We start from the raw sequence: 12,702 nt of genomic DNA, 5'->3' as shown, positions 1-12,702 counted from the left end.
ACTTACCTCAAATGTACTTGCCGAAAATTTCGCGGATGAATTATGTTTTATAGCTGAGATATAAGTCATTAAAAATAATCTTCATCGACTGTTTGAAAACACGTGACGAAGCGTGCGCACGTTACATCACGGCACGGTATCCACTGATGACAGGCCTAGGAAGTGGATAGAAAAACTGTCTATGTGGTGCCTCAAACGCATATTTTGCGAATATAATAGCTGTTTTAACGTCAAACTTCGGATTGTGAATATTTTGGGTTGCCAAGGCGTTGTTGAAATAAATAAAGGCGATTGTTTGGGGAGCTTTGGAAAGATTAAATCCAAATAAGGTGATTGCAGATTGTGATCTACGTTACACACCTACATCATTTGCTTAATGCAGTTAGTGTAATGCAGTGTGGACCTTCAATAGAAAAACGTGTGAAAACCATATAAATCGTGTATCCCATAAAACCAGATAAAGTGCTCCGTCGTCTAGTACCTCTATTTACTCGCCGGAGAAGTTTTTTGCTTGTGTTCGAAAGGACAAAAATAAGAGGAATAAGTGGTTAATGATTCACAGAACGGAGTCAAATACATTATCTATATTGTCAACGGGATATCCTCAACGTAAGTACACTCTTAAATCATGGTTACCGCAGGATTTTATCAAGTTACTTATTTCACTTTGCAAACAACTCTATGAATGTACCTATCATTCTACCCATTGTAGGATCAAATTATAAGGAAAGTGGCTGTTTACGAGAATAAATACTGATTACGATTAAACCACGGAGAAAAATAAGGAATGTGAGGGGCGGCCGGCCTCTCGTCGAAAGGAGCCCCTAACAAGGAATATTCACGAAGTGTCTATCGCCGATATCGTTCAAATTTTGTTGGATAGTAGTGTTCCATAATAAAAGCACATTTTAAATTTTTCTCGTGCCCTTAAGCCTTGTGATATAAAAAACAGGACATAATAAAGGCAGTTGAATTTTAGTCTTGGAAGCGAGTGTGTCGTGATTTCCCTCCATCCTTCTCCTGTGAATCTACACGCGCACGCTACAGGAATATACTAGAAATATGAGGTTTTTGGCAAGGTAAATTCAATATTTATTACTGCGATGCCCATAGCGTTCGCTGCATGTCAACGCAACACCTAAAATTTCGACTCGTTTTGCAGTCGGTCTCGATTCAAAAACAGGAACTCGAGTAAATACAGCGCAAATAATACTTGAATCTTATTTCTTTGCCTATCACAGGTTTTTTTATGACCTTTTAACGATCATTTGGATCTCATTCTTGGACAATTCTCGCGGTTCATACATTAATGGCCTTTCCATCTGATCCTTCCTTTTACCCATCCCCTTTTCTTGTGTTCCATTCTTTCGCTACCCATATCCAATCAGTGAGATATCCAAGTCAAGCAAGATCATATCAAATCCAAATAACTATCGGGGCCTTACGTAAACAAAGAAGTCGCCTATACAAGCCAGATGAAATGAATGTGTCGTTTTCGTAGTCTGCCACCAGGTGACTCTGAAATCGAATTGTATGATTGTCTGAACGAAATTAGAGCAGGCGTTCAGACATTCATACATTCTTACATTTTGCGTGGTTACACGGTGCATTTTCGCGTTCATTCTGAGATTCAGACATTCTCACATTTTCTTGTACATTCTCATGTACCGTGTAATCAGGCCGTAAGCGAAGAGAGCATTCCACCAAAGGAGAGACCTGCTTACAGCGGGAAACTTAAATATGGAAGTAAAGAAACAATTTATAAGAACCTTCATTTGGAGAATGCGGAATCCTATACGGAAGTGAGGCATGGACAATGTCCGCAGCGGAGAAAACAAGGATAGAGGCCTTCAAAATGTGGTGTTACAGAAGAATGATGAAGATCAAATGGATCGACCGAGTTAGTAACGAGGAAGTCCTAAGAAGAATAGGAGGGAAGAGAAGCCTCATGAAAACCTTAACAAGAAAACGGAACAACCTTATAGGCCACATCTTGAGACATGATGGCCTGATGAAGACAATAGTCGAGGGACAAGTGGAAGGCAAGAACGGAAAAGGAAGACCTCGAACAAAATATATGGAGCAAGTGAAGAAGGATGTGAAAGAGAAGAAATGCGTAGGTGTGAAAAGATTAGCTGATAGGAGAACTGAGTGGAGAGCTGCGTCAAACCAATCCATGGATTGTTGACCAGTGATGATGATGATCAGTATCCAGGCCATAGTACCTCCAAAATTTCTGAAATTGGGAGCTTTCTTCTTTTAGATAAGAGACAGAAGTGACGACGAAGATAAACTGAAATATTTAGTGTGAAATGGCTTTGTTTTTCATAACAAACTAAAAGTACAGAATCAAAATGTTCCCATGATAAACTAAACTATTCACGAATGAAATTTATTCTACCGGTGAAATACCAAAGGACTTCGAGATGAACTGTATAATCCCTATTCCTAAGAGAAAAATAGCGCTCAAGTGTGGAAAGTTTAGGACCATAATCCTGACAGCATCGTACAAGGTACTGAGAAGGATCGGCCACGGAAGATTGATATAAATAGCTAAGAAAAGTGCTTGGATGAGAACCAATTGGAATTCTAAAAAAGCAATGGTGTAAGGGGAGCAATATTGGCCCGAAAGATGCTCATAGACAAAAGAATGGAAAAGAACAAGCCCACGTTCGTTGCGCTTGTAAACTTAGAGAAGGCGTTTGACAATGTGGGTTGAAATTAAATACCTTGAATACTAAAAGAGAATTTAGTTCTTTGCAATGACAGGAGAATCGTCCGCAGTATAGAAAATCGAGGTAAAGTTAACTCCGAGGTAAATAAAGTACGGTGATATACTCTATACCCAGCTGTAAATAAGCGATTGGGAAAGGAGTGAGAGAAGCCTAATGCTTTGTCTACTGTAACTTGCAACGCTTAAATCGAAAAATCCATTTATGAAACAATAGATAAGGTGCCAGAAATTAATTTCAATTGAAACAAAATTAGCATGCTTCAACTTTCCAATGACACAGGTATCACAGCAGAGTCATGGAAGGATTTGAAGAAGGTTCCGGTTACAGCGAGTCAGATGTAGGAAAGATATCAGCTGAAAATAAGCACAAGTCAGGATGTAGTAGAAGAGGAAAAGTGAAGGTGGACATAAAATTGGGAAATAAAATCTGTACGAGGTGGATAGATTCTTTTATATGTAAAGCAGAATAATTAGTGATGGAAGAAGCAAGGAAGTAGTAACTAGTTGAATAGCCAAGGCGAAAATACCATTCCAACGAAAGAAATACCTACTTACGGCGATACATTTAAGCAAGGAAGTAAGGAAACGATTTATCCGAACTTACATTTTAAGTATTGCTCTGCGGAAGGGAGACATGGACAATGGCAGAAGCAAAGGTATCATGAGTGATCGATTTTGTAATGCGGAAATATTATGAGAATTAAATGGATCGACCGATTGTGTGTAATGAGGGAGTCCTAAAAAGAGTTGGGGATAAGAGAAGGCTCGTGAAAACCATGAAAAGAAGGCGAAACCACGTAATAAATCATATCTTAAGACGTAATGGCTTGATGAGGACAATCCATAAGGGACAAATAGGTATGAAGAGTGGAAAAGAAATGCCTCGAATAAAATATGTACTTGGAACAAGTGAAGAAGGATGTGAAAGAGAAGAAATACGTAGGTGTGAAAAGATTAGCTGATAGGAGAACTGAGTGGAGAGCTGCGTCAAACCAATCCTAGGATTATTGACTAGTAATGATGATGATTTTTCAAAGACTTATTTTCAACTTTAAACATTCAAAGTTTTAAATTGAGATTTTTATTATTTTGCATTTTAAAATTTATACCATATATCATCCCGTTCTACACTTTGAAAACTATACCTTTCTTTTCAAACAAAGCTTATTTTTTACCAGTGAATAATACTTCCAAAATACTAAAAAATGAAGACACATAGTAAGAGTAGAATATGTTACACGGGTGAGTGAGGAGGGGAAGTTGCTTGAGAAGATACTGAAGATAGAGAGAAGAATTTTTGGTGGGCTAGGAGGAAAGGTGAAGAGAAAGAGTCAAAGTTGTAAGAAAGGACGACGAATGGTTAATTCAGAGCTGTATATCAAATGACAATGGAAGAATACGTGTGGATGAGATATATTGTGAAACGAACGTCTATATTTCTCCCTTTAAATATACCATAAGCCATTGACAAATTTTTAAAAAGAATAATTAAAACCACGAATTCCTTAAATGCAAAGCTCACTAGACCGGAATAGGGGAATGAATAATGTTCATGTTAATATTTAGTGCCATTAATGCTATTTGTTCAATTTTCTCCATTGACTAATGTAATCTATGTTAAAGTATCTATTCACGGCGAAAATTCTGAATGATGGCTTTGTTTGCTTTAAAGATAAGCATGGAATTTGGTAGGTCTCGAAACCTCACAGAATGAATTTGTGGTCCATTGAGATTTACAGTTCGAAATATGAGTGATTTCCGGGTGACTAATTGCTGCTCCAGCTCATTTTTATATGCATGATAACCACTTTTAATTCCAGTTTCATGTATTGGGGTGGAAAGAGGCTAAGTATTCCTTTTTTTTCCCCTTATGACGCGTTACTGTGCATCGGGGGTAAATCCATGCAGCTCACTCCTTGCTGCTTCATTTATGACCGCGATTTTATGTGAACGACGCTACTCTTAAAAACCGGTTTTGAGAGCTGAATTCTCATTCCTTTGATTCAATCGGGTGGCTACCCACAGTGTAATTACAATGCGTTCCGTCCACCGTTTTCAGATAAGGTGAGATTGCACTTTGATACCAATAAAATAAAGTATTCATCATCAATTCGGACGTCGTGGTTCAGATTTTACTGCTGCATTTTTTATCTGTATAGCAACTGCAAGGGTAGCAACGTCTCTCAGAAACTATTGAGTGCTAAAATGCATTTCTTCTCTGGCGCTTCTTTAAGAGGCAGATTTATTTTCTGGAATGGGCCATAAATTTCGCATAATTATCATCATTATCGTGTAATTTTATTCGAAGTATTGAATGATCAAAGTGGTCAACTCTTTAAATACTGTAGAAAATATAAAGGTTCAATCTATATACGTAAAAGAAAGTCGAAAATCGTGTTAGTTAGAACACTTATAACTCGACAACGGCTACACCGATTTTAATGATATTAGGTTCTTTGGATTCGTCTGAGCCCCGGATAACACATAGAATATTAAAAAACAGGTTAATTTTAAAAATGTTATCTTACAACCGTAAGCTAAATATTATTAAAATCAGTACAGCCGATCTTGATTCATAAATGGTGCAACTTAACTGTTCAGTGATGAATGGGCTGTACAAAGTTCGCCGGGTCAGCTAGTTTAGTTATAGTTAAAAATATAAATTCATTGAAAGTAAAGGCCATTATCTATAGTATACTATGTCTTAATCAAGTATGTCAAATGAGTATTAGAGATATATTCGGAATCTTGATGATTGTGCAGTGAAATTATTTCAAGTAATAGTTGTGGATTCTATCGAATTATGAACAATCTTAGCCTCTTTACAACCACCACTTGCATCATTAGTATACTGATGTATCAAAGATAAAGTAGCTACCGTGGTGACAGAGGAATTCATTCGCCACCAAGGTCACAGTTATGGGTGGTGAAACTATACACCATCATGACTATTTCCATAGCGTAGGAATTATAGAGATTAATTGAATTTTAATAGTCGGGTTAGTACAGGTAGATATGGATCTAATGTTAGTGATGCATAAAATTTAACGTTTTTTTCTTGTTCGCTAAAGTTAAGCTCTAGTATTATCCCATAGCAATGTGCAATTTTATTGTATTTACACTTAAAAAGAGCCAAATTCTTCCCCTTCAATTTTCATTTCCATAGTAATCATAAATCGTTGGAAAAAATGTACCGAACATTCTTTTTCACAAATTTTGTTCCTCTCATTGGGCTGATTGATATATTCCAATGACAATTTAAGTAAACTTGAAGCATTGATTGCTTCTTATTTTGATTTGTTAATTGAGGCTTATGGTTTGATTAAAAAAAATGAAAGCCTGTCATAAACTATTCAAAAATAAAAAATACTTAACTTAAGTGATCGCAAAGAAAAATAATTTTTAAGTCATTCTTGGAGATGCATCCAAACATTCTGAGTGAATAAGATATGTAAAGAATAATTTTTGGTAAGAACTTAGAAAAATTTTAAATTAAATTTATAGGTAAGTAAAAGGCGATGATGAAGGATCAAAGATAATAATGTACTAAAAAGAATGGAGCGAAATAAAAATGCCATATTTTCTTGAAACGTAGGAAATTTGTAACTCAATATACTCATGAGTCAACAAGACTGGTTGGTTGGATTTGAGCAATAATTTTTGAAACGGGAGCGTGAAAAATTGGGTCGGAGGAACTTTGACTTTGACGTCATTCGAAGGCGATGAAAGTACAGTATTTATGATAAAACAGGGATTGGGTTGAAGGAACTGACGTCAATCGCTTTAATTGAGCGATACAGGTGGTCAGGGACGCTGTTTTGATGCGGGGGAGAGTTAGCCCTCCTCCCCGCAACTTTGGAAGACTCAGAGAAAGCCTGAACCGTTTGAAAAAACACAGCTTCTGCTTTGATAGAGGACCCACCGTTAGGTGTCCGGTTTCTGGCCTCGCAGGCTCAAAGGTTAGTAGCCGCGCGCCCACCCCAATTCGCCGATTGTTCTGCCTTCGAGTGAAAAGCAACGCAGAATCGTCTTATTCTTTCTAGCTCGTGCGCTAATCGTGGTAAATGAATCAGAAATATTGAATCAAATATGAATTTATGACTTGAATGATGGAATTTCGGGAGATAACATGGCTAGGGAAACACATGGTGTAGAATTATTTTCGCTAATTTAAAGACTATAGTTGCGTTTCCGGACCGAACTTCTACAGCCGCTATGAACAAGTGTTTTAATTTAACAACAATAATTCAAGTATACCGGGACTAGCCACGGTGATAACTTTTACGGAGTCACCCGCAATGCACAAATTGTGCGAAAAATCCACAGAGGAAAAATCGTTCGCTTGACCGGGATTCGAACCCGGATCCCTCGATTTCCGACCGAGTGCTTTAGCAAGTAAAGCTACCGAGGCGTCATTATCCCCTGTGGAAATTTGTGGATTATACCGGACTAGGTGGTATGGTAATTCTACGTAACTCAGAAATTATGCGTTTCTGGACCGAGGTGTATTGGACTTTTTTCTTGTTTTGATGGGTACTACCACCACTCAAAGTATTGGACACTTTTTTTCAAGCACCATGTGTAATAATGGATATTAACGAAGGACTTAATTTCATGATACCTAAGTGTACCCCATCTTATCACTCTACGGCTACTCGACCCTGTTAATTTCTGAGGTAAACGAGAATAATTACTGCCCTAAGGAGGAACTTAAAGCGCAAGTTATAATGAGGGGATCAATTCTGGGGAAATTGGAATTAAAGTTTTTTTTAATGCATAAAGAGTTAAATCTTAAATAATTACGTCCCTCGAGGCGATTCATGTAGTATAGGAATGTCTAAATGAAATTAATTTGAAGTTTTGATACTTGTATAAACATTCAGGTCTCTGATGGACACTTTATGAATCTTGGAGTTAGTAGAGTTTAGCGGAAGCAATAATAGTTGTCAGTTTTGAAAGGAAATGTGCCGTCATTCATTATAATCACAGGGGTTCACATTTTCCGTAGTTTTCTCGAAGAAAATCGCAGCTCAAGTTTGTTATTATAGTATTCTACCGATTAAGGTAGGTTTCCATGGAGTGTTCAAGAAGTTATCTGGAAACCTCCCTTTCCTTCCAGCACTGCCTTCTTTAATTCACTGTAAGGCCTAATCCCTTTCAATCTATCGAAAAATCATATTATTTTCCTTCCCCTCCCTCGTTTCTCTAACATTCTACCCTCTAACACCTTTTTCAGCATCCCCTCCCCGCTAAGCACCAACTCCATCCATACCTTCTGTCTCCTCCGTATCTCATCTGAAAGCTGCCTCTTCTCGCCAACCATATCCAGCACTTCGTCGTTCCTTTTCCTCTCCGTCCATTTCACCCTCTCCATTCTTCTCCATACCCACATCTCGAATGCCTCCAATCTTCTCTCGTCTTCTTTCCTCAGTGTCCACGTCTCCGCACCGTAGAGAGCTACACTCCAAATCAAACTTTTTACTAACCTTTTCTTTAAACTCTTACATAACGATCCTCTAAGAAGCTCCTTCCTGTTCATGAACGCCTCCATTGCTAGTGCAATTCGCTTCCTGATGTCCTTGCTACTGTGACCGTTTCCTTCTAATTTGCTGCCCAAATAGTTAAACTGCTCTACCTGTTCAAGTTTTTACCCACCTATTTTATCTTGATTCTCACATTCCTCGCTCGCGATACTTTACAAAACCGCATTACCTTAGTCTTCTTGTGATTAATCCTCATCCCATACTCCTCGCACCGCTCGTCTAACGCATCCACTGCAGCCTGTAGTCCCATCGCTGACTGGCTAATCAGCGCCTGATCATCCGCGAACCTTACCGATTTCAACATCATTCCACCTACTTTCACTCCAGCTTCCAACTCGCCCCACGCGTCTCTAACCATCTCCTCAGCGTATACGTTAAAAAGCAGCGGCGATAGAGAACAGCCTTGCCTTACACCTCAGCCAATGCTTGCCCACCCAGATTCTCCGTCCGCTACCCTCACTTGCGCAGTCTGGGCCATATAAAGATTACGAATCAGTCGTCTATTCCTCCAATCTACACCTATTCTCTTGAGAATATCCAATAACTTAACCCAGTTCACCCTATCAAACGCTTTCTCAAAATCCACGAAACAGGCATATATGTCCTGGTCATATTCTAGGTTCCTCTCGACGAAGTACCTCATTATTGCTATTGCATCACGAGTTGACTTCCCTTTTCTGAAACCAAATTGATCTTCGCCCAAATACTCCTTTGCCCTTGCCTCCATTCGTCTGTTCAATATCCTCAGTACCACTTTCGCCGCATGCGATATTAGGCTGATAGTTCTATAATTTACGCATTCCACAGCTTTCTTCTTTTTCGGAAGCGGAATTAAAACCGTCTTCACGAAATCCTCCGGCCAAATTCCCTCCTCATAGATCCTGCGCACTAGTTCGAAAAACCTTTTCTTACTATCCTTCCCTAGATTCTTCAGAAGCTCACGCGGGATATTGTCCACGCCTACTGCTTTCCTGGCCATAATATCACGAAGTGCTCTCTCTATTTCCGAATCTAATATCCCCGGCCCAAGATTATCATCCTCCACTGCACTTTCCTCCTCTAGAGTCAATCTCTCTGGCCTGTTTCTTCCGTCATACAGATCCTCCACGTATTCCTTTCATCTACTCTGTACCTCTTCTCGCTCGGTTAGCATCTTCCCATCTTTAGCCTTAATTTTAGACATGGCTTGTCCTCCTTTGCCGCCCGATAGCGACTTCACTTTGGTGTACAACGCGCCTACTTTTCTTTACTTCTGGAACTTTACCATGTCCTCACACTTTCTTTTCCACCAAGCCTCCCTTGCCCTCTTTGTTTCACGTTGTAATCGATTATTTAGTTCCCTATACATTCTTTTGCCCTGTTCTGTGTCCACGTTCATCCACTTCCTTCTCTTCTCCATTTCTTTTACCATTGCCGCCGTAGCCCAAGGCTTCTTTATCCTTCTGCTGTCAACGTAGCCAATTGACTTCTCCGCCGCATTGGCTATTCCAGTTTTAATATTATCCCATTTTTCCTCAACAGTATTCGTACCTTCAATCTCCCGTATAGTAATGTCCACTACTTCCTGATATTCTCTCCTCATACTCCCCTTCAGCACTTCTACATTCCATTTCCTCACTCTCCTACCTTTTACGAGTCTTTAGAATCTAACGTTGCATTTCATAAGTACTAGGCTGTGGTCTGAATCCGCATCTGCTGCTGGGAAGCTGCGCGAGTTTTTCACAGTATTCCTAAACCTCTGTCTTACCATAATGTCATCTATTTGATATCTCCTCACATCCCCTGGATTTTTCATGTGTACCTTCTCCCTTTATGATGATTGAACCACGTGTTTGTGATGAATAACTTGTTTCTTCTGCAAAATTCTCCTGCTTTCTCATTCCTGTCGTTCCGAATTCCTAATCCAAATTCTCCTATTTTGTTTCCATCCCTCCCTTCCCCGACGGAAGCGTTCCAGTCCCCCATCAATTCCAGATTTTTCTTACCCGGTGTGCCTCTAATTATTTCTTCGAGCTGTTCATACACCTCATCAACTCTTCCTCCCTATGATTGCTGGTGGGCGTGTAAACTTGGACCACCACAAGGTTTGGTGGGCCGCGCCTCAATTTCTACCACCAGAATCCTATCGCTTACCTGATCTATACCTACCACACGCTTACCCATCTTCTCGTTTAATACTAAAGCTACCCCTCGATGGCTTTCTTCCCCTCCACTATATATGACTCTATACCCATCACTCCAATAGTCTCCCCCATCACTCCACCTCACTTCGCATAATCCTAAGATATCTATCCTCCCTCTTTCCATTTCCCTTTTGATATTTTCTAACTTCCCCGCCCTCATCATAGTCCTCACATTCCACGTCCCAGCATTTATAGCTGACTTCTTCTTCTCCATCTTACTGGTCTGCTTTTCTTCCTTCTTCATTGCTGCTGCTGCTGATGATGATGATGATGATAAGTCTCTGCAAGGATTTCGCATGTTGATGACCCCGAGGACCTTGCCGACCTCGCTGCCGTGCCCGACACCCGCCCTTTGCGGACGGGTCCCGGGCGATGAGATTCCGAGGCTTATTTGGTTGTACTCCATGTTTTCAGGGAAGCGATAGTTGGTAGGGTTTCCCACTTCCATTCCAACGGTGTTTTTCACGTGACACCATCACGTGGACTACCTTTCTTCTGGCTCCTACCCTTCGACCTATCTGGCTTGGGTGGCCCTACCGGGAATAATTTGGAATTAATCCCGCCAGTGCAGCTCTGGGGGTCATAGGAACGCGCAAGCCTTTCCACCGCGACAAGGTTGTAGCTCAAGGGAAAGGCAGTTCAAGTGAGTGATTTTAATTCTAGTGATCACAGTTTTTTTTCTACCTTGCATTAGTTTACTTTTTCAAAACTTTTGCCCCAAAGGCATTGAAAAGACATAAAATTATCATTCATCTTTTTTCCTTAAAACGTTCTACTGAGGGACGAAAATGCTCCATGGCCAATATAAATATTATTTTTTCTCTCATTAGGCATAATATTTCATGGGAAATGTTAAAAGGCATGTTAGTTTAAGGAAGTTATTTTCTTTTACAATATTTGTAACGATTCCATAACGCGGTTTCTTGCTTCACATGGCTATATCAAATAAGTTTCGATTTGGAATTTTTTCCATCGGCAAAGGAAGAAAAATGCTTGTATAATTTTTACCATTGACTGGTTTAGTTTGTTGAAACTTCTTCAGGAAATAAATTCGTTCACCAACGAGGTTTTAGTGATCAGCGGAATATGGCCGAGCGAAGCCTGATGTATCAAAGCATGCGGAAGCTCAATCAAAGAGCTCCTTTGTTGCGGAGGAAAAATAATTCGGGTTTTTAATCCAGGGGTTATTGCGTACAATGGATAAAGTAAAATGAATCTAAAGAGGTGTGGGACACATCGTGTATAAATGAATTTTATATTGATGTTTTATGGTGCTTTTTGCTCGTCAACACTGTTTACGTGCGGTTTACAAAGCAAACGCACGCGTTTTTTTCTAAACCCACATCTCCCCAAATTATTTAAATTGTCTCATAATTTTTTGTTGTGGCTATCCCATTCCACTAAATTTTGTTGGAATCATAAACTTTTTACCACCGAAAATCTTTTCTTTTTACCCTATCATCGTACAGTTAAAAATCATTGATTCTTTTCATTTTTTCTTCCAAACCTAATCACTCATATTCTCTGCCTTCTCCAGCCTAGAAGCTTTCCTTCTTCCATTATTTTCATCCACCTCTCAGAAATTCAATCTTGCTCTTAAACTTTATTTAGAAAGTTATTCACCTTGATTCCATCTATTTTCGTTGGTTTACCTTCGCGTACAGGTTACCCTTACAACCAATTTCATGAGCATGTAACGCAATTCCAACATCTTCGTAGATAGCAATTCCGCTAATTTAGAGCACTTTGGTGGTGTAATCCCTACTCTGTTTTCTTTAATAACATTTCGACCTCTTTGAAATTTCATGTACTCCTACTAGTTTTTTGGTCGTAAAATATTTCCAATACGTATTCTCTAGCACCAAGGTCCTTCTGAGGAAGAATTCCTCGCCAATGGTACTTTTTATCTCATAATTTATCTATTACTTTAGCTTCAGTTAAAAATATTCTGATACTACCATAATAACGCAATTGCTCATATTTTTTCATCCACTTGCTACTCTGTTTAGTTATGCTCTTAGGATCCCATAACTTTTTCACTTTTATATTTCACTTTTTTTTAGCCATTTCTCGTATGATTTCAAAACGTTATCCACAAATCTGCGATCTTAAGGAAGACACTCCAACTTATGTCAATTATCTTCCACCATGCTAAAGTTCATGGTAAAATTAACCTTCAACCAATTTTATTACAGATGAAGAACAATTTTAGGCCTAAGAAAAGTTCTATATGAGGAGAAAT

Source organism: Ischnura elegans, chromosome 6 (assembly GCF_921293095.1).
Source record: "Ischnura elegans chromosome 6, ioIscEleg1.1, whole genome shotgun sequence".
NCBI lineage: Eukaryota > Metazoa > Arthropoda > Insecta > Odonata > Coenagrionidae > Ischnura > Ischnura elegans.
This window is presented reverse-complemented; position numbering follows the sequence as displayed.